General features: G+C 37.1%; 1 non-coding gene across 1 annotated transcript; it reads right to left on the bottom strand.

The window, feature by feature from the left end:
- Positions 1-21,076: 21,076 nt before the first annotated feature.
- On the bottom strand, positions 21,077-21,154 carry Trnan-guu (transfer RNA asparagine (anticodon GUU)). Its single transcript has one exon. It is a non-coding gene; the product is annotated as a tRNA-Asn (tRNA).
- Between the last annotated feature and the right edge of the window lie 357 nt (positions 21,155-21,511).

The raw sequence follows: 21,511 nt of genomic DNA, 5'->3' as shown, positions 1-21,511 counted from the left end.
TATACAACACCAAGGGGAATCAAGGGGAATCAATTTTTTTTTAGTTTTCATTAGGAAAAGAATCTTTGACATGTTTGGAAAAATTGGATGGCGAAAACTGTGGGGAAAGATGGCTTTCGAGTCACAAAGGCCACAAGGGTTTGTCACGTTCATTAGGAAGAAAATAGCTTTAAAGGAATAGCCATTTACATTTAAAGAAGGGAGCACTCCCACTAAGTGAAACAAAAGGACCAGTTAAAAGCAAGTAAAAAAAAGCTCCAACAGAACGAAAAAGTCAAGTATTTAATAAATTGAGCGAGTCAGAAGAAAATTTGCACTTACATACACATGCATAAGATTGGCAATTAACACACTTGGTGTGGGTCTACTGTAACTAAAACTAAAACAGCTTATATAAAAAATCTAAATAAGTCGTAGTCTAAATTTGGTGTCCCTCATAAATGTCACCCAACAGTATGAGTGGCACACTGTCCTCAGTTTACACAGGGCTGTTCTCCTCGAAATTGAACAAGGTCTCCTCTCTTTCTCTCTACGGGCATCCTAAGGTGTCAAAACCGCCTTCAAGTAGAGGCTCTTCAACGTTGTCAAACACAATTTTGTATTGATGCAATTTTCAACAGGCCGTCGATGGAAAGAACAATTTTGTCACCCAGAGCAAGACTGGGGGGTTTTGATTTGGACAGCCCCCCAGTCACTAACCCAATTAAGGTTGGCAATTGATATGGATGAAGATGATGAAGGTGATGAAAACATTGATTAGATGTAAACTTGTAATAAAAAAGTTGTAAATTTGTAAACTTGTAATAATAAAAGTGTTTTAGTGTAAAAAAAATTTCTTCGCCCAAACGGTTTTAGCACTCTGTACTTCATGATCTTCCTCTGGAGAGCCACTTGAAAATTGATTGTGTTTCTTCTTTTCATTTAAAGCCACAGAGAGGGGATTTTCCATCTTCAGAATGAAAAACAAGGCCTTGGAAGGTTGTTACTATATGCAGCAAGGCGTCATGAAACAAACATACCAAGACACAAATATGGGTGAGCAAGGTTGCAGAACACATTCGCACTGTTGGCATGTGTTTTCACAAGCTTGTTAGCGCCCTAGTTCCTGGGAATGTCTACCAATTATGCCCAAAACCTCATAATCCACAAGATTTTTTGTGTATTGAAATCAAAGACAGATTGCAGGTTAGCACCATCTTAAATGGAGATGTATCTCGGCTTAACAGTTGCTGAAGGAACATATGTCATTGTGGATGAAGGAAATAACCGAAATACCTGAAAGACAACTGCTATACAAGTATTATTTGATAGTTTATCACCAATGGTGCTGATCACTGGCGAAAAAAAAGAAGGGCGTTTCTTTAGTTAAAGAACTCTAGTGTGACTTTGTAAGTGTGGGACAATACCGATGGTGTAACCCTTGATGCACAGATTGAGAAAACTACTACATCGCTTCAATATTAACTCAATTTTGTATTCATATTAGACGGCTTAAGTAGTTTTCAACGAACATGAAATACAGGGATTGTACTGAGCAATTGCTTCCCTCACAGCCTTAGAAATGGCCAACAAAGCTTAACATTGAGTTTTACCCTAGTTTATATATTTTCATGTTTTTGAAATCATGTGAGCCTGTTTACAAAGTGTTGCTTGCCCACTTTCGGTGTTTGCCAAAAAGCCAGTATTTCTCACTGTTAAGGTCTACTTAAGGGTTGCATGGGATGAAAAATAAACTTTTTTTAAGTGGGTTTAAGTGACATTAAGAATCTTTTTTTTTATCAAGGTTCAACTCTCACTGGAAATTCGTATTTAGTGCTATGACATTTTTAATTGTTTTTTTTTTCAGGAAACACATACAATCAGTGTTTTGCACAAAGAACCCTGACATTTCACATCCGAGTTGGGTAGGTAAGGGCCAGTTAGCTGAACGATAACCTGTTGCCTATTTTCATCACGGCTGAATGTATTCCTTCTAATACAAACAAGCTCAAGCAAGAACAGACGTTGGTGTCGTGGTGCGCATGTCTTTGGCACTCTGCCCATTGGGTTTGGAAAAAGCATAACTTTTCATGTTTTGCCATCGGTATTAAAACACTTGCAAAGTTCTGATACTGTGTCAACTGCTTTAATTGTCATCATTGTTTGTCCTTGAACATTTAAAGAAAAGTAGATGCAAAGAGGTCACCAGAGTAACAGACTATTCACTTCGATATTTCATCAAGCAGCATCAAGTTGGATGTATTGGACGACAGGTGCAGTTTCGAAACTGGACAGTCCAGGTTTCTGCCGCACACATGCAAAAGGTATGATTCTACATGGAAGATATCACGGCCCTGGATGACTATTAGCATTTTTTAAACTACAGTATGAATTTTTCATTTTATTTTTTTAATGACATTTTAAATTTGGACCATTTTGCAGTGACAGCATTGACTGTCCTCTAAGTACTCTTTCAATGGAGAGCAATGTTATTATTACAAGTAACCTGACACAAGGATAAATGAAAGAAAAAAAATACCTGTGGTTCAAGTATCCTGTAATATTACAGTAATTCAAACTTCTACAATTGCAATGAGTCAACAATGTTCACAATTGCTGTTAAAGTATAACCCACAGTTAAGAACAAGCATAAACTGAACTTATGAAAGCTACAGAGAAAGAACTTTATTTGCTAAGACAATTTATCTGCTTCTATTTTGTTTTTGTTGTCAGTAACCTTTTTTAAACTTTTATCCTTCATGAACATTATGATATTATGAATGTTTTGGTTTTTGATGGATTTCTCTCGTTTAAATACCCATTTTTATTTCTCATGTTTGTGGCATCAAGGACAATGCTTTTTTCTAAGAAGGGGGGCATCCCATGAAGTGAAATACTATTTATAGAGCTCAGATATTTTAGTTTATGATTAATTGTTTGTAGATTGCGAGAATCTTGTGATTTAAGGGTCTGGTAGCCTGCAGAGAGATTTATACCTATTTATCTGATAGGAGATTTTTGGCTCTGATTGAAGCCTTCTTCAGTAGATATGTTTGGGTTGGTGATTGAGTGATCTAGTGTTTTCCTTACACAAAAGGTTTCTAAGCTCAGGTTGTTAGTCAAGTGTTTGTATTTGAAGGATTCGTTCCCCTGGTAAATGGCACAAAAATGAAATCCAACTAACATCATTGAATCAATCATGAGCTGAAAGAAAATGGAATGGTTTAGTAGTTGGAGTAACATACTCAAATAGTACGAAATGTGCCGAAATGACTGAAATTCTTGGAACACTTTTAGCTGACGACCTGAAAACGAGACCATACACTGCAAGATGGTACAGAATGGCCGAGCAGTCACTCTCCTCTAAGTTTAAGGGACAAGAAAGATGCCAAAAAGAAGGAGAGTTTAAGAAGGCCAATAAATCTGTACACCTGGTTACTTCCCATATACATAAATGCCTGGAAGGGATCTCTATGGATCCAGATTTCGAAGAAGTTGAAAACATTGTGGATGATGCATGTGATAGTCAGAAATCTGAGGTGGACCACAGGGCTCAAAGACAGTTCCCCATCATGCTTTTTTGTTGTAAAAAGGTAAATGTATGCATCTTGGCTTATTAAGTTATTTACTATATCTTTCATCATTCCATGAAGAAGTTGTGATAACATGTTTCCTAAAAACATATTAAAGAAAAAACTTAGTCCAAAAATGATATTTGAATGTTTAGCTATAACGTCGATATCAAGTCAAAATAAAAGTTTAAATATAATGGATACTATGAAAAAACAATAGATCAATCACACATGGAACAAAAATGGTTCTTCTGTTCTCAAATTAATAACTAAGGCTTTGATTCTGTTTCTTCATGTACTTTAACTTCTTAACAATGAGACATGCATTTTGTGATTGATTATAAGAGGGCTCTTGGAACTGGTGAAGCAGCAAAGTATATATGACCTGAGACGTCAGAACTGCTTAGTCTTGCCCAAGCCAAAAACTAACCTTAAACTGAAATCAGTTTCATACATTGGCGCAAAAAGGTGGAATAATTTGCCTAATGCCTGGAGGGCTAAAGAAAGCTTAGCATCCTTCAATAGGGAACTAAAGGCCCTCAAAAATCTCGATATTGTAAATAGAAAATTGTAAATAGGCTAGTGCATGTAAATATTGTAAATATCTTTTATATTGTAAATAAGTTTAGTTAGTATTCGTATTTGTCTTAGTGTTATTTTTGTTATGATTATTTTTTAGGTAACTTAAACACGACCACATCAGCTATGCTGTAAATTTATCGTGTCTAAATAAAAGATATTATTATTATTATTAACACGGAACAGTTGCTCAAAGGAACGTCTGTCTTCATGGATGAAGGAAAAATTATGAAAGAAAATACTGAAAAGACGATTGCTACGCAAGTAATAATCAATAGTTTATCACAAATGGCGCTAGTCCCTGACAAAAAAAAACAGAAGGGCTTTTCGTAAATCAAAGAAACTCCAGTGTGATTTTGAAAGTGGCAGACAAGACCAGTCTAACCCTTCAAAGCACAAATCAAGGACTTTGTCAGTCTTACTGAAAGTGCCTGTGTGATGCACAGCATTGTAAGTTTACCTTTAATTGTACTTTTAGCTTTTAGAATTTCCAGTTAAAACAGTCCATCTACATCACCAAATTACACATTTGGTAAACATGTATTGATTTTTGTACCATCAGTAGCGGGGATCATAGATTGAATTGCATCTTTTAAAATAATAGTGTTCTTCCACAGAACTTGGTGCCAGTGGCCTACAACAATCAGCCCACCTATTTCTGTGGCAAAGTTTTGAATGAATAAAATGGGAAATGCACCATTGATTTTCTGAAGCACCTGAATGAAAAAATCTATTGCTGACCAGATGAGAACATTATTGAAGTAGTTGATGAGGATCAGATATTCCTCAGGAAAATTTCAACATCTAGAACATCTCGCAAAACAATTACTCTTAAGATAGAAGAGACAGAAGAGTTAAGAAGAAGGAGTGCCTGTGTGATGCTTATCATTTTAAGTTTCCCTTTAATTGTACTTTTAGCTTTTAGAATTTCCAGTTAAAACAGTCCATCTACATCACCAAATTACACATTTGGTAAACATGTATTGATTTTTGTACCATCAGTAGCGGGGATCATAGATTGAATTGCATCTTTTAAAATAATAGTGTTCTTCCACAGAACTTGGTGCCAGTGGCCTACAACAATCAGCCCGCCTATTTCTGTGGCAAAGTCTTGAATGAAGAAAAAGGAAAATGCACCATTGATTTTCTGAAGCAACTGGATGCAGAAATCTATTGCTGACCAGATGAGAACATTAGGGAAATTTCGACATCCAGAACATCTGGCAAAACAAATACTTTTGAGATAAAAGAGACAGAAGAGTAAAGAAGGAGATTTGATGAAAGCCAGAAAAAAAGAAAAAAAAAGAAGTGGTTAAAAAAGTTAACTTAAATTTATAGCTTACAAACTCATTAATGTCTCATCCAGTAAAAATAACAACAATTTTAGTCATGAATAAGGTTTGGATACCCCATCTTTATAAGCATTAATATTTTACTTCTCTGTTTTCTCCTTACCTTCGAGTGTTGAGTGAGAAGACATATCTGTCCAAACCCCATACATTTGGCCAACAATACACGTATTTGACATATAAATTAAATTGCTATATTACTTAAAATTATTCAAAATGTTAAATTTGTGGTTCTTCCTCTTCCCTATTAAGGTTGAAAAAACGTCGATAGACACGGATGCACCTTATGTAAAGGTAGGTCAAGTGTTGTGGAAGAATTTCAAGGCACTGCAAAAAGACATGCTAATTGAAAGTCTAAGGAAGCAAAGAAACCTGACTCTGGAGCTATTTCAAAAAAGAAACAGGAACCAGCACACAACGCTGTGAAACTGCCGTCTTGAGAACATCTGTCACGGCTCACCGCCAAACAACCTCTAGGAACACCCCCAGACTCAGCGGATGACATAATTCGCTTAAAGCTTCAAAAGGAAACGTAGGAGCTGGAAATTCAAAAAATAGAGCTTTTCTTGAAGCTGGCAAAGCTCGAAAATTCTTCACAAGCCACCACAACTCCAGATTCTACAGCCGGGATGAAGATGGTAGTCACAATTATATTACAAACTATATTAAAAAATTAACATGAAAAACAGTCAGCGACAAACCTTTAACAAACTATGTCATCCCTGACTACAGTTACACTATTTTTAAAGTCAGTAAGCCCCGAGAAAGCTTCTGTTATGAAACCTAAATGTATACGTACTGAAAAGTTTATTTTGTTTTGACATGTATTCAAGAAGGGGTTTGAGTGGCTAAAGGTTGTCTTTAAAGAATAAAAAAAGAAACATCATTAAAGTTTGCTTAAAAAAGTTGTTTCAATTCTTGTACTAGATGGGTTGAAACGGTTGTAGCTACATCTTCACATTGTATTTAAACTGCCAACACTGTAAGTATATGCATGTGTCGGAATATGACAAATAGAATTTAGTGGGCAGCTAGTTTGTATTTGCAGTGATCTCTACCAGTTCGTATGAATAACATACCACATTGACTAACATATTATGTATTCACTTTGAAAGGGCTGCTGTTCATCAACATTGGAGGTCCTTAAGGGATGATGGAACAAGGAAAACTAACAATAGTAATGGTTTTCCTCGACCTTCTATGGAAGATTTTGATAAAGTGTTCAGTCTATTTGCCCTGTGTTTCTTGTGTCATAATTGCATGAAAGCCAAATTCGGGTTCTGCACAGTATTATTTGTAGAGAAGACGTGTTTGTCAACTTACCAACGGGTTATGGCAAATCGCTTATCCTTCAAATGGCGCCTCTTGTTCATGCCTGGATGCATGAAAATGTATCGACTTACTGGAAGAAAGAACCTGTAATTGTCGTCATAAGTCCGTTATAAGCGTTGATGCAAGACAAGGTCAAGAAACTGACTTCTCTCAATTTAAGAGCAGCGTTTGTGGGTTCTGAACAAGAACCAGCAGTTCTTCAAAGCATAGAAGGAATTTTCACCTTTGTTTATAAATCATCTGCATGGACGATGGGATCACAAAGATGGCGAAAGGTGCTGTGGATGAAGAACAATGTGTCACAGATTGGGGCACATCTGTAAACAAGAAGGATTGGTGTTCATTTTGTCGATGGTATCTCGATTAAATGAGATCAGATTTTTTATAAGCAAAGTGCCATTCATTGCCCTCACTGCAACTGCAATGAACAGAACTTAAGACCAGACTTTTGAACTTCTGGAGTTTGAATTTCCAAAAGAAATCTCAGAAAGGCCAACAAACAAAATGTGAGATATTCAGTGCAGAAGTTGGACACCTCCTTGTCACTACTTAAGAATTTCTGGTGTCTGATAAAGGAGTTGACGGAGAAAGGAAAAGATAGTCAACGAACAATCAACTACTGTCAAACTATAAAACAATGCTCACATTTATTCAGAATGTTTGAGTTGGCACTGGGTGCCTCGTTGTTTCATAGAGGAAAAAACAGAAATCGATTGGTGGACATGATGCACTCAGGAACCCCATCGAGTGTTAAGGATAATGTCCTTGACCAGTTTGCAGACCAAACCAAGTGCCCTCAGGTTTTGATTGCAACAACTGTCTATGGTATGGCAGTGAACTGCAAAGGTGTCACTCAAATGATCCACTTTGGTCCATCCAAGTCCATTAAGGCATACATGCAGTAAAGTGGTCGCTGTGGACGTAGTGAGGAGCAAAGTGATGCGCTCTTGCTGTAAAATGGTCTGAACCTCAAGGCAGCAGATTCAGACATGAAAGAGTATGTGCAGTCAAGTACTTGGGGAGGCGGCTGTATTCCCAGACTAGTTTAAACCAGATCTATAATGAGCTCAAGCATTGTTGTTCACAAAGAGAAAAATAAAACTGGCTTCATGCAATTTAAGTGGCTCTCTCTCAGACTTGATCAATCAAGGGAAAGAAAACAAGTTTCATTAACTGTTCCTCCTTGGAGTGTTACAGAAGTGGTTCCTCGTCAAAGCCAATTGAATCTTGTGAACAGGTGTCTTACTGATAACTTCTTGACCATATTTTATGTTTTAATGAAGAGCCAACACAACATTTTGCAGTATTTAGAAAGTATTTATACTTGTTGGTTACAAACTTTCCAGTATTTGACAGTGAAGTCTTTGCCGGATCTGTAGGGCAATGAAGAGGACTCGTCCGTTTCCAGGTTTTGCTCATTCTCCGCGACAACATTTAACAGCACATCCTTATCTTCTCATTGCCCATCTCCAGTGAAGATGAAACCATCAGCTTTTTTTTGATACAATTTTTACTATTTTACTGTTTTTAATAATATTTTTATATTTTATTCTAAGTAAGACAAAATATTGTAACATGTAGTTATTTTTAATAGCTTATTAATTTATACACTTTTTATACACTTCCAAGGAGTTTTTATTTTTCGCTTTTGTACTTTTATTTTGTGGCGCACCTGTAAAGTAACTTTTTAGCTAAGCATGTTGACCGTAATAATAAATATTAATTGATTGAAGTGCCAGTCCAGAAGAATACACAGGTGTGTATCTTTATGCAACTGTCCCAGCAGTTTCATTTAAACTTCAAAATCCATTTTCACATAATCATTTCCCTGGAACTTTTAGAAGAATGATTTTTCTATTCTTCTAAGTTTAATCAATCTATTATTTCTCTCCATCAATCTCAACAAAGCTGGCCGGAACAAGCAAGGTATTAATTTATTTGTAGACTCACCCTTATTGTTGCTCACTATAATTTGGCAACTTCAAGCCGTTACTCTTTCTTACAGAGTCATCAGTTTGTGTCTCTCAATATGGCATAGAAGCCCCAAAGCCTATGAAGAACTCCAAAGAAGTGGAATGTTGAAGCTTCCTTCCGGAAGGCTGTTACAGTATCACAAAAATATCACCAGTCAAGAACCTGGTTGTAATGAAGATGTTCTCCAGTGGATGGTTTCATGAGCCAGAGAAGAAAAATATTGGCACAGTAGGAAAAATCGGAGGTGTTATACTAGATCAGGTTATTAATAGTTAGTCAGCCTTAAACTTTTTTATGGGGTATAGTTCATATAAATTACAGACCTGGAGAGCTACCATTTATTGGCCATTACTTGTTTTGACAAAATTATTGAAAAATAATAATTAATGTCTACCAGCTGTGACATATGTCTGCATATAGGCCCAATTGTTTTGGAACTCTCCTTTTGGAACTGACCACTTCACAAGCGCTAGGTCAAAAAGAACCTACCAAATAACACAACATCTTCACTGCTAATCCAAAAATGTTATCTATTTGGTCACCTGTAAAAAAAATGCAGTGTGCAATATGTCGGTTCAACTAGCAATGAATTCAAAGTGCAGTTTTGTAATTACAAATCGGCTATGAAGACTAATAAGAATACTTGTGAAGTTGACACATTTCAAAAAAACTTTTCATGTTCTCTTTAATTTCAGTCATTGAACAAATTTCCAACCTAAGTGTCAATAATAGCCTTGATGAATGCCTCCCAATGAGAGAAGCTTATTGGAGTGTACAACTTTGCACCCTTCTGCCTTATGGATTGAACAAAACATCTTTATATTATTTGATATTTTCTTTTTTTTTCTTTTCAGAAGTGTTCTTATTACAAGATATTTTTGTTTTCAGTCCATACGTTTTACTCAAGGGCGCAATCAGGGATCTTTTTGCGCTAGAAAACCCTTTGTTCAAGGGCCCTGCCTTGAATTTTTTTGTATTGTAACATATTACGTAATACTCTAGAACAAAGTGATGTTAATCAGTTCTTATTTAAAAAAATTTAAATACTTGTTAGATTTTTAATTATGCATTGTTTGTAATTTTTAATCTTTGTTTGTAATTATACTTTTTATATATAAGACCAAGCTTGTAAATAATTTTTTATTCCAAGTATTTTTAACTCATAACAACATTGCTGTACTGAGGTAGTCTGGACAGCAAATGATTAAACCGTAACAAAATTTGCCGTTTCTCTTTTGACTCAAGCTAATGTTATAATTTTCTATGTGTTATAATTTTCTTTAACACTGATTTCATAAATCACTAAGTTATATTTTTTTAATCACTAATAAATGAAATATATGAAACAACTAATTAAGAAGGATGAAACCAACACCAGGCCAAAGGGTCTAGCAGCAGATACAACAGAACAGCCTGCTGAATAATTTAAGACCGTTGTGGACCATTAGGGCCACACAACCAGCATTCAACAGCGGTGACATCAGACCCATGAACAGAACTTAGGTGCCATTACAAAGTTCAATGAGCATTAAGACAAGACCTCCTCAACCTCCACGTACGTGATCAAAGTTCTGCATTTTCCTGTATTTTGTCTATTTGGGTGATAAATTGCCCAAAAGAACCCTACAGTAATGTCCAGTCCAGTAAAGTAGACCCACTCTTTCTATACTTAACATGCACAGTTTGTTTTAATGGAAGTGGCTTTAAGAAATCCACCACTATTGTCCAGTGAATGTTTTGGCGAAATAAAACATTGAACTGGATCAGCCAGCCAGCCAGGCAGGCAGACAGACAGACAGACACACAGACAAAGCTGAATGAAATCCCGGTCGAAGTTGGACTCTTGACAATAACACATTGATGAAATGAAAATGAATTTGAAAATTACTTGTAACTTAGATTTGCAATTTAAGAAGGAAGTGGTTACAAACAGAACTATTTCCTTTGTAAAATTTCCTCAACAGATAAATTTATAAAAAAAATTGTGTCCTAACTGTTAATCACAGAGAATATTTTGTGTATTCATCTTGTGAAGGAAAGAAATGTTCACATCACTGATAATTAAAATCAGAAAGTGAACTTTTCACTGCAGTTCCTTATTCAAACTTAATGTTTTAACTGAACCAGAACACTGATCAGGGGAAAGCAAGGTCAACTACTGAAGGTCAACCCGGGCTTAAAGATGAAAACAAGCACCCAACAACTGCTCAGTGTAACAACCCATCAAAGGATATCAGTAATAATATAAATATAGTTTCATTTGATGTTAAAAACTGTTGCACTTAGGTATTTTTTAATTCAGAAATATTATACTTTTATTATCAAACTGAGCTATATGAAATTGAAATGTAAAATTTCAAGAGGAAAGGCTCAGTAGTTCAATGTGTTCTTTTAAATACTATATGTTGCTTAAAAACTATGAACATGATTTTAATTTCTTCTTTGGTCAATAAGAAACCTTCTTTAAAAGCTAATTTCAGACCCTGATTATGTTATTACCTACTGCTAATGAAGATTACTTGTCAGCCAAGCCAGCCAGCCAGTGTGTCCAAAAGCCATACACCCAGCCTCTCAACATCAATTTGCATTTATCCACAGAGAGGAATGCACTAAACATGTTTCCTTGGCATTTGTCCTAATTTCCACATGGAAAAGAATGATTAGAAGAACAACAAGCTACATTAACCCTAAACCATTAGCAAAATTGAAAGACACTTTCCCTGAAATTACATTTTTGCTGGAAAAAATGTTCTTGTTGACAAAAATAGTAAAAAAATATTCTGAGGCATACTACCCCTTTCAATGTTGTTGCTGACATCTAAATACTTACAAACTAGTAGTAATCAGCGATTAGGGGAATGCGTTCGAGTAAGGCTTGAAAGAAGGGGTTGTTTTTGGTGTTGACTGAGATTTCCCCTTTTTTTCGACGTTTTTGCTTGTTTACAAGCTAAAATGGTAGAATAGGGGTCAGTGGACAAGATTTGGAACCACATATTTGTAAACTCTCAAGAGACTTTTTAAATTTCTCAAGGGACTGTTTTAATTTCTCAAGGGATTACTTTCCGCTGTGGGTGATCACTTGCCATCTCGTGGAAAAAACGTGACTTGTCACATTTACAAACGTTATATAACAATTTTAAAAGTGACATGTCAGCTTTCTTATCTCAACGCACGTGTGTCTGAAAGGCGATCTATAAAAAGCGTCGCACAAACAATGGATTGCGTAACTAAAACACGAATAAATAATCACTAGCACTTACATCATTTAAAAATTACAAACTTCAAAAATAAACCATACCAAAAAACTCGCTCTTTTCAAAGATATTATTGAAGTTAAAACAAATGCAAGAGATGGGGGCTTCTTTTAGCTTAGGAGCGGTTAATTATTTGTGACGTTGTCGATGTTTCCGGTAGAGACAAAAATCAAAATAGAACGTGTCTGGTTTCAATTGCTCGTTCTTGAGAATGGCGTTAGCGACTGCTTGCCAATTTTTCGAGGCGATATTCTGCGCGAGAAGGATATTCTCACTTACATCTGGTGTTCGAACATTTGTTTTTCCACTGGGCTTTGAACTGCATCTTCGGAACTTGGCCGTTGGCTGTCAGAAGAAACGTTCTGTAATTTTTAGCTCGCGGGCGAATGACCATTATTTGTTTTCCTTAGTTTAAATTTGATTTCCGGCGTGTGGTTTAAATGCTTTTGTTTAAATGTGACAATTGACAAGCTAAGCAATCTGCGGGGTGTTGTTGGGCGGCATTTGCGATAGACCAATTCGGCTAACGTGTTTACATCGTTGTTGCCACCCAATTCAGATCATGTGATGATTCCTTTGGGAGGTTACAATTGTTCTGTTCGTTCATACTCCCATGCGCTCAGTTACGTGTGACAAATTGCACAATTGTAACCTCCCAAAGGAATCATCACATGGTCTGAATTGGGTGGCAACAAGGATGTAAACACGTTAGCCGAATTTGTCTATTCTCAGAGATGCGTGCAGGCTTTCCCCTCCATTTTTGCCCCGCCGGCCGAGCGCTCTCCAGAAAGCCTGTTCGCAGGCTAAGAAATACTCGGCGCGGACGAGCCATTTTTGACAAAATTATATGGCTGCATTTTCTCCGCGAAGATGGGAAATTGTTAAACTAAACTACAAAGAAACTGTAATGATAAGTTCGAAGAACAATGCACAGGATAAACCCTCGACTCATACTTCATGCAAAAACGTCGATATCTCAAAGAGACTTTGATCTTGTACAATTTGTTGGTGATGGGACAAAAGAGGAAGGTGAAATGTTTGTAAGAATAATTTAAAAACATTGATTGCGAATAAACTGTGAACAATAACTTTATTTATTCCAAGAATGAATGACAATTGCTTGTCTTTGAATGTGTGTGTTATGTGTAACACACAAGTATGAAAGTAACGACACAGTTCAAAGTTCAAACTTAAACTCAGCTGTGGCACTGTTCCTTTGAGGTTACAGACAACATTATTTTATATTTGAAACAGCAACATGTGAATTCCATAGAAAGCACTTTTTACTTGAAACAGCAATATATTGAAGTATGACTTAATATTGCAGAATTAAATGCTTTCAACTAAAAATACTTTCAAATGTATGGTACAATAAAGTACATAACTTATGAGATCAAAAAATATTAGTTTAAAAATATGAAGGTTTTTTGGAACAACAACATTGTGTAATTGAGGAATATAAAGTAAAAACACCCATGACTTTGTTGACCGCAGGTGTCTGGTGTGAAAACAGCATGTGTGGAAAATTTTACAAGTACAAATTTGCTTTTCTGGTAAATGCTTTATTACTTTAAAAATGTTCAGAGTTAGACAAAATAAACCATTTCTTGTAATTGCTACAAAAAATTCTAATAAGTGAGGAGCTTGGGAAATTATGTTCCAGTAGTTTTTTAAGTCTACTTCTGTATTTCTTTCTTCTAAGCAATTTAGTAACTCTACGAACAGAAATTCGAGATGGTTTCAATATTGTTGCTGACATCTAAATACTTACAATTATAGAACTGCCAACACTGAACTCTCACGCATTATGCATGAGTCTCATGCCTGAAAATATTGATCTCATGTATAAAGCCCAGTTCCTTATTTGGATTTTGTAAAATCCATATATGTAAACTGAAAATGAAAGTAATTTTGGGCAAAAAAATCAGAAAATGAGCATTGTTATTCGTGTTTCAGTCATTTTTACACACTTCAGCAATGTTTGAAAATCATCAAAACATCTTGAGTATAAATAGAGGGTACCAAAGGGGGGTTCGTGATCCCGTTTCACGCACAAGTTTTAACCAAATTCACGTGTCACGTATACTTGAAACAGCAGAATTCACGGATCACGTTTCTTTTCTAACTATTTTTCACGCGTCAGGGTCTAATTTGTGCCCTATTTTCACGCGTCACGGACTAATTTTTGCCCGTTTTACGTGTCACGCATAAACCCTTTGCCCCCCTCTAAATAATGAAGATGAATTGTTTGACTAAGACCCGAGCATGGGACACAGAAAAAATCTGACTGGACGCGTGGTCTAATAGAGGGAATCGGGGATTGGGGACTTGGATTTCTTTTCTTTGTCCCACGCTCGTGTCGTTGTTGAACAATTCATCTTTATCTTTGGTACTGTTCATTAATACTCTAAAGTTGTCGGAACACCATTGAAATTCTCCTAAAATACTTGTACCATTTCTGAATAAGATAAGATGGAAATCTCAGGTATTTGACTTAGGAAAAGCTGATAGGCATAATAATCCTAAAGTATATATACCACTGAAAGATTAAGAGGGGCACAAGGTTTATTATCAATGTAAAAACGCATAATTTGTTGTATTTCACTGGTTTAATGAGAAAACCACTGCAAATCTTATTAGGGACTTGGACTAATTCTTTGACCTGCCATGCTAGTGACAAATTAATTACATTTCATCCTAAAATATCAGCCATTTGTTGAAAACAGAAACAACTTATTTTCATTCTGAGCACCACTCTCTCTATCAAAGTTGGTGCTTTTATGTTCGGAACATCTAATCCTGGAATTTTCACTAATGATTGGGGAAACAGCCGAAGGAGATACACGTGTTAGCATATTTCTTAACTGAAGGTACTGTGCCTCAACTCTTTTTGCGAAGGATTGCAGCGAAAACTATTGTGTTCTGATTGTAATAGCTTTCTAAATCTCGTTAAGAACAGTACAAAAGAACACTGTCAGTCCGAACGAACTGACTTCTAAGTTAAACGACTGCAAATCCATCGGTGAAAGTCAAAATATTTCATTTGATTTGTGATAAGTTTTGTCGCAAAAAAAGAAACTGCTACTGGCTTGCTGTTACAACGGAACTCTCTAAATTTGCAGCAAAATCTATTGTTTGAAGAAATAAACGCATAATATTATACTAGCAAAGACTTATTAAAGTAGTCGGTTAAGCTCGGGCAATTTGCAAGAAGCCATGTTTTCCTCGAGTCGGAGATTAAAGTAACAAAAAGGCTAGCTAACTAAAACAAACAGAGCCTTAGAAGTCTTTGCAACATATTAAAGCACTGCAATGCGGACGATATATAAAATAAACGATATTACAACTAACCTGAACGCCGAAACACTGCAAAGTTTGCAAAAACAGCTGAGCTTTTGCAGACAAGAACCTCGCGCCTCCACAAGCTCTGCACGGGCTGTCACGTGCTCAGCGTTCTTCACGTCATGTAAGACCATCTGGAACCCAGGACCCCTGGAAACCGCGGCAACTGTTTCCTTATAAGGTCTTATAAAAATTTCACGAAAAAAACTGTCGGTTTTGCGAAAATGAGAAAAACGTTCTATTCAAAATCACTTTTATTTCGCGATTTTACCATCAGCGTTACAAGTTCGATTATTTTCTTGTAAATTTGTTATTCAACCATTTACGAGATTTCTTTTTTCAAGAGGAAAATGAAAAACTGTATTTAGAGTGTCAAACCACATAGCTAGCATAAGTACAATCTATAGCTAGGGAAAATTTAGGGCTTATGTCTTCGTAATTGTAAGACGCACATTTCCAACGGCCACCTTTTTTTCGTTTTTTTTTTTAAATATTCGTGTGCGTTACATGACTGACGTGTTTTCGGCACAAGAATCGCTAGTCACTTACCTTACATAGAAAAATAGCCTTAGTAGTAAAGACATTCTCTGTTCCTTTTTTTCTTCTCGGACAAGTAGGGAAACTGGAAATATAACATTCGTTTCCAGTGTTTGTGAAATGAACTACACAGCACTGAGACGATCGTCGAAGGAGCATATTCTTCAAATACTATATTCGCTTGATTTGCATACGAGTATAATGGGAGACCTTTTTTGGATATCGGTGGAAGATTTTTCTGAGTTCGTTTTTTTTTTCGTTGTGTAATAATTTTTTTGCACCTTTAGCTTCTGAAACTTATCCTTCGGCCAACTTTGCATGAATTAACGGTTTCACTTCGGCCATGCCAGTGCAGGAAAGTATTTAGTGATTTCCCAAGTCCCCACGCTACTAGCTACTACTTCCCTACAAAAGACTGAAAAATAATGAAATTTTAACAATTCGAAATCATTCTCGTATACCACCATTGTCGGGTTTCTATAAAAAAAAGAGGACACCAACCAGTTTTGTCTTCTAAACCTATTTTTTCGGACGTAGGCCTCGGCCGCTAAATTTTATGGACCGACTGTATATATTTCGACGTCAATTTCACTGTGATTTGGCATGCAAATCAGATTACAAAGTTTACCGTACTTAAATTCACATGTAGCCAATCGGAAGCGCGATCTACTGTCCCGACATCCCACGATATTAAGTCACTGACCTGATGTGCCACGATATCTAGCCACTTTCACGTTAAGTAGGGTTGCCATGCGATGAAAAGAAAAGAGGTTTTAACAATAAAACAGAACCTCGTATTTTAAGTTTAGCTGAAACTTTCCCGCCAAAATTACTGAGTTGCGCGATGTTTGCCGACGTTTGCTTCAGACTAAGTCCTAAAGTTTTCGTTTAATTTTAATTTTGAAAACGTGAAGAATAAAGCTTTAAACGAACGAGTCAAAAACATTTCTAAAAGAGGAACTTGAAAAAGTATCAAAAACACAAAAATTCTTCTCTCGGGCCACACAAGGAAACGCCTTACAGATTTGATTACCATTTACAACTACTAAAAATTTTACCGAAATTTTGGTTAAATTTGGGTACGGTAAACAATCGTACCTTTTTGGAACGCTTCGGCGGCACACTGTTCTCGCCATGGGTATTGTGGCGACGCACATGGCTCGCCTAAACTCGCCTGATATGCCGCCGGGTATAATTATTGTCCCTGAATAACCAGGAGATTTTCTCTCATTATATGCCAGTTTATTAGATGATTAGATGTTAACCCCTAGGGGACGAACTACGGCCACAGCCGTAGAAAATTACATCACTTCGTTTCCTTGGATATTTTTGGGGTATGATACATGAAGTAGACACTTTCGATGGTTAAACCGCTGGTTGAAACAAAATGGCTGCTTTTTGCGAAAACAGCTCTTTCGTACTCGTAATCTTCGATTTTTCGTGATTTTTTTCCCGTCTATGTGTTGTTCCTTTTAAATATGGCGTCCAAGTGTGTTTAGGGAGAATTTCTTCGGCAGAATAGGTGGAGATGGTCGTTTTGTGAACGAGAAGTTTGACATTTATCGACGAACATGGCATCATTTTAGCTTTTGCATGTAAATTTCACAAGAAAAGAGCCTCGCGATTTGTCGAGTAAGCAGTGACTTTGCGAGTAGGAAGAGTCCATTGATCAAAATGGCGACGGTTGGGAAGACAACAAGGTCATTAAGGAGCGAAACTACTCGTGTATCCCGGTAGAGACGCTAAAAGAAATGGCAACGAAGTTCGCAGAGGTCGGTATTGTTGTGATAGTTGTAATTGACTCGTTGTATCCACTATTTCGTACTATTTTCCCGTGTTTACTATGCTTTCCAGCCGATAATGGACAAAATTATGAGGTTTATAATTTTTTTACTTCTCAGGAAGAAGGCAAATTGAATGTTTCTTTGCACATAATAATATTACAGAGTCTCTTATTTCGAAATATGTATTGTTGCGTTTGGTTCGACGTAATAAATAAATGTATGAAGCAAAAACGTTTAACTCGGTGGAGATTTTGTAGAAAAACCCCCCTCCCCCTCCAAGTTGCGCGCGTGTGTGACAGCTCGAAAGATCACAGTTTTTTTAACTTGTTTCCGTCGGATGTGTGGAAAACTTCCAAGGAAAACTTCACCCTAAATGTTCCAGTCATATTTTCTACTTACCGCAGTTTGGTTTCGGAAAAGTGTCAACGATTTCTCAAGTTGCCAAGGTTTGGCAAGTGGCCATTGTTCTCAGAAGTGAATGCAACTACCCTTGGGCATAATTTTATTCGGTGTAAAATCACTGTCAGACCGTAGTAAGCGCAAGCGACCATTATTTGTAAGCGCTTTGGTTTACTTGTTGGGGGGAGACGGGGATTACGTATTGAATTTTCAGCCTGTAAATGGAAGAGAAATGAATGATAATAACTGCTAACTATAAATTCGAGTTGACACTACGCGCGTTTTAAATGATTGTAGTTGTAAGTAGAGGCATAGCACTAAGAAGCCTAAATAGTCAGGTCGCTTAGCGCAAAATTTTGGAGAAATCGTTACACGGTTGATAAAAGCACCAAACTTTGCAGAATGATTCTTTAAAGACTATAAAATAATTTTATCCGTGGCTCCACCTGAAATTTTTCTTGCAATTTGCAAAATTTGCTAAACATTTTGACCACGTACAAAGTCTCAAGCACTGCTACCGCGCCATTTTGAATTAATGCAATGAAAGTGGGACAGAAGGAAATATTTCTCTACTCTGTAAGTAATTTGCAGTTTTATGCTTAAATGTTGCAAAAATTTATATAAATTGAAGACATTGTTGAAGTTTTCGCTAAAATATTAACTTTTAGATGCAGTATTCTAAAATGTTAATTATGGTAATTATATATGCGTTTGTAGTTTGGGGCCGCCGAGGGATGCAGAACATGCTTAAAGAAGCCTTGAAGAAACGAGATTACGCACAAATTTTGGCCCAAGGCAGCTTCAATAATAAGAAAACACATTTTCAGCCACGAGGCATATAAATTTAATGAATCGTTTCCATAAAATAGTCAAGAAATTAATTTTCAATGGAGACGGTTTGAGAAAGAAAGATAAGCACAAGTCCAAAGCATGCCTTACCGTTGATCAGCCTATTGTCTACAACACAAAGAAAAAAAATCAAAGGAATCCGATACAGAAACAAGGCACTCATACGAGACCATACGACTGATACGAGCGTGAACCGCCTCTGACTGTCTACACTGAATTAAACACACATAGACTGACGAGATGCACGCAGATCATCCAGCATTTACACCAGCTGGTAATTTCTATTTTTTATGCCAGGGTCACACTATCATGCGATCCCGCCGCAAAAAAAGAACGCCTTATTGCAGGTTAGGGTCACACAGCTTGAAGAGTGGACAGCAGAAGCCATGTGCGAGCACTTTGACGAAGATAGAGTTTTACCCCCTTCCTGCCTGCGAAAGGACTGTTCACTGTTGGTACCCTAGACAACCTTCAAAAAGCTCTTTTCTTGGTACCGGCATCCGTCTCCTCCAGTTTCCAACTGAAAACCGACCGGGTAAAGTATACCACCAGTTGCGATTCCTCCATCTGTACCTAGAAAGCTTTCTGCTTTCATTGTAACACCACATCCAGTTTTAGGGGAAAGGACAGACTTGGCAGGCATTTAAAGAGGAAACAAAAACACTTCCCTATTTAGCCTCCCGTCCGATTGAGTCCCTTGATGCCGACTTTGAGCACTTCCGAAAAACTGACCGGCTGGTTATCATCGTTTATGACAAAGAGAGTTCGTCCTTGTCTCCTAACCAAACTAGGATTTAACTTTTCTGTCACGGATATAACATTAATTGTTTTCAAGCCTGAAGCCGCCGCAATTGATGCTAGGGCTAGGGAACATGGAAATCGCGTGGCTTTCTGTTCAATTTCTCAGCTTATGGGCAATAAATATCGGGTACTCTGATAAATTCCTGTACAAAATAGCGATGGACACCCCCTGAAAAATCTAATTGACCGCTTACGAAAGGGAACATTGCAGAACAGCTTTTATGAATTTATGCAAATTACCTAAAAACGTTCTTGTTTTAATTGCAAGAAAAATAAATAAAATTCGAATGGTACCAACGGATAAACTTAAAACAAAAGTATTGAAGAGAGACTTCATGCAAAAATTGGGACTTTTATCACAAAATATAATCGATCGCTTACGAAAGGACATTGCGGAACAGCTTTTATGAATATATGCAAATGAGCTAAAAACTTTCTGGTTTAAATTTCAAGAAAAAATAAAATAATTCGGATGGAGCCACGGATAAAATTAAATAAGGTATAAAAAGGAGTCCTCATGCAAAAATTGGTGCTTTTATCACGCATGTCACGATTATTACGCCAACCGACCTGACTAAAACGTACATACGTTTACATTTATTTAATATTCTGTTTACAATACCGATCGGATTTTTTTTTTCACTCCTTGACATCACTAACTAAAATAGCACCACAGTAGCTTGCATTATTGATTTCTTAAAACAAAGTAGACGTGCTCTAAGAATTAGAGCTCTCACCCAACACTAGGCTCGATTTCCGCCGCCTCCTCGAGTCCGGTCTTTGTTCCTCCCCGAGGTGCTTTCGGGGGGGAGGAGCGCGGGCTTATTTTCCGAAAAACGGTTGGAAATCGAGCCTAACCCAACACCCGTATAGTCGCAACATTTAGCCCTGTTTAGTACTGTAATCCGGCAGGGGGGGGGGGGGGGGGCTTATAATCGGATGTATTTTTAGTTTCTAGGAAGAAGGGCCTATAACCGGGGGACTTATAACCAGAATTTTACGGTATTCAGTTAGAGATTATCAAGAGAATATGTTAGACAGTATGACGAGCAACTGTCGCGGGTGGCGATAAATTGTCGCGAGTCAAGAAAAAACTATACTGGCACTGAATTTTCCTTTTTTTCTAAAGTACATATTTCAACGACCATCATCATCCGTGACAACAACAACAACAATAGAGCGAGAGTTAGATGATGATAATGATTATTATGACGACCGACAGGAGTGGAAAAGAATGGCATTCTGATTGAACGTTGGACGAAAAAAATGAAAGTAAAAAGGAACATAACAAATTTTGGAATGATGTCTAAATGACCAGAGCAAAACGCAACGTCCCGGGTGGGCTTGAACCACCAACCTTTCGGTTAACAGCCGAACGCGCTGACCGATTGCGCCACGGAGGCAAACCCCACAAAAAGCGGAACTTTGTGAGCAGTATATTCTTTATCAAAAACTTATGAATTTTATTTTTTTTTTTATACAACAGCATCGCCGAAAGGGACAGTCAGCTCTGGATGGTATGTGGGTTGACACATAGAATAGGTGTTATATCACCAGCCTATGAGAGGAGTGGCAGTTTAAGGCCTTCAACAAAAAGGATTTGTCAAGTCTAGCCTGTTGGTCTAGTCGCATGATCTTGCTTAGGGTGCGAGAGGTTCCAGGTTTAGGTAACTCCCGGACAGGCCCAGAAGAACGTTTTGAACTCAGGGGCTGTCGGGTGGAGTTAGCCTAGGGATCCGACTTTTCTGAAGGAAAAAAGA

The sequence above is a fragment of the Oculina patagonica genome, chromosome 4 (genome assembly GCF_052425735.1).
Source record: "Oculina patagonica isolate OP01 chromosome 4, crgOcupat, whole genome shotgun sequence".
Classification (NCBI taxonomy): domain Eukaryota; kingdom Metazoa; phylum Cnidaria; class Anthozoa; order Scleractinia; family Oculinidae; genus Oculina; species Oculina patagonica.
Note: the sequence above shows the minus strand (reverse complement) of the source record. Positions and strands in the feature narration are given on the sequence as shown.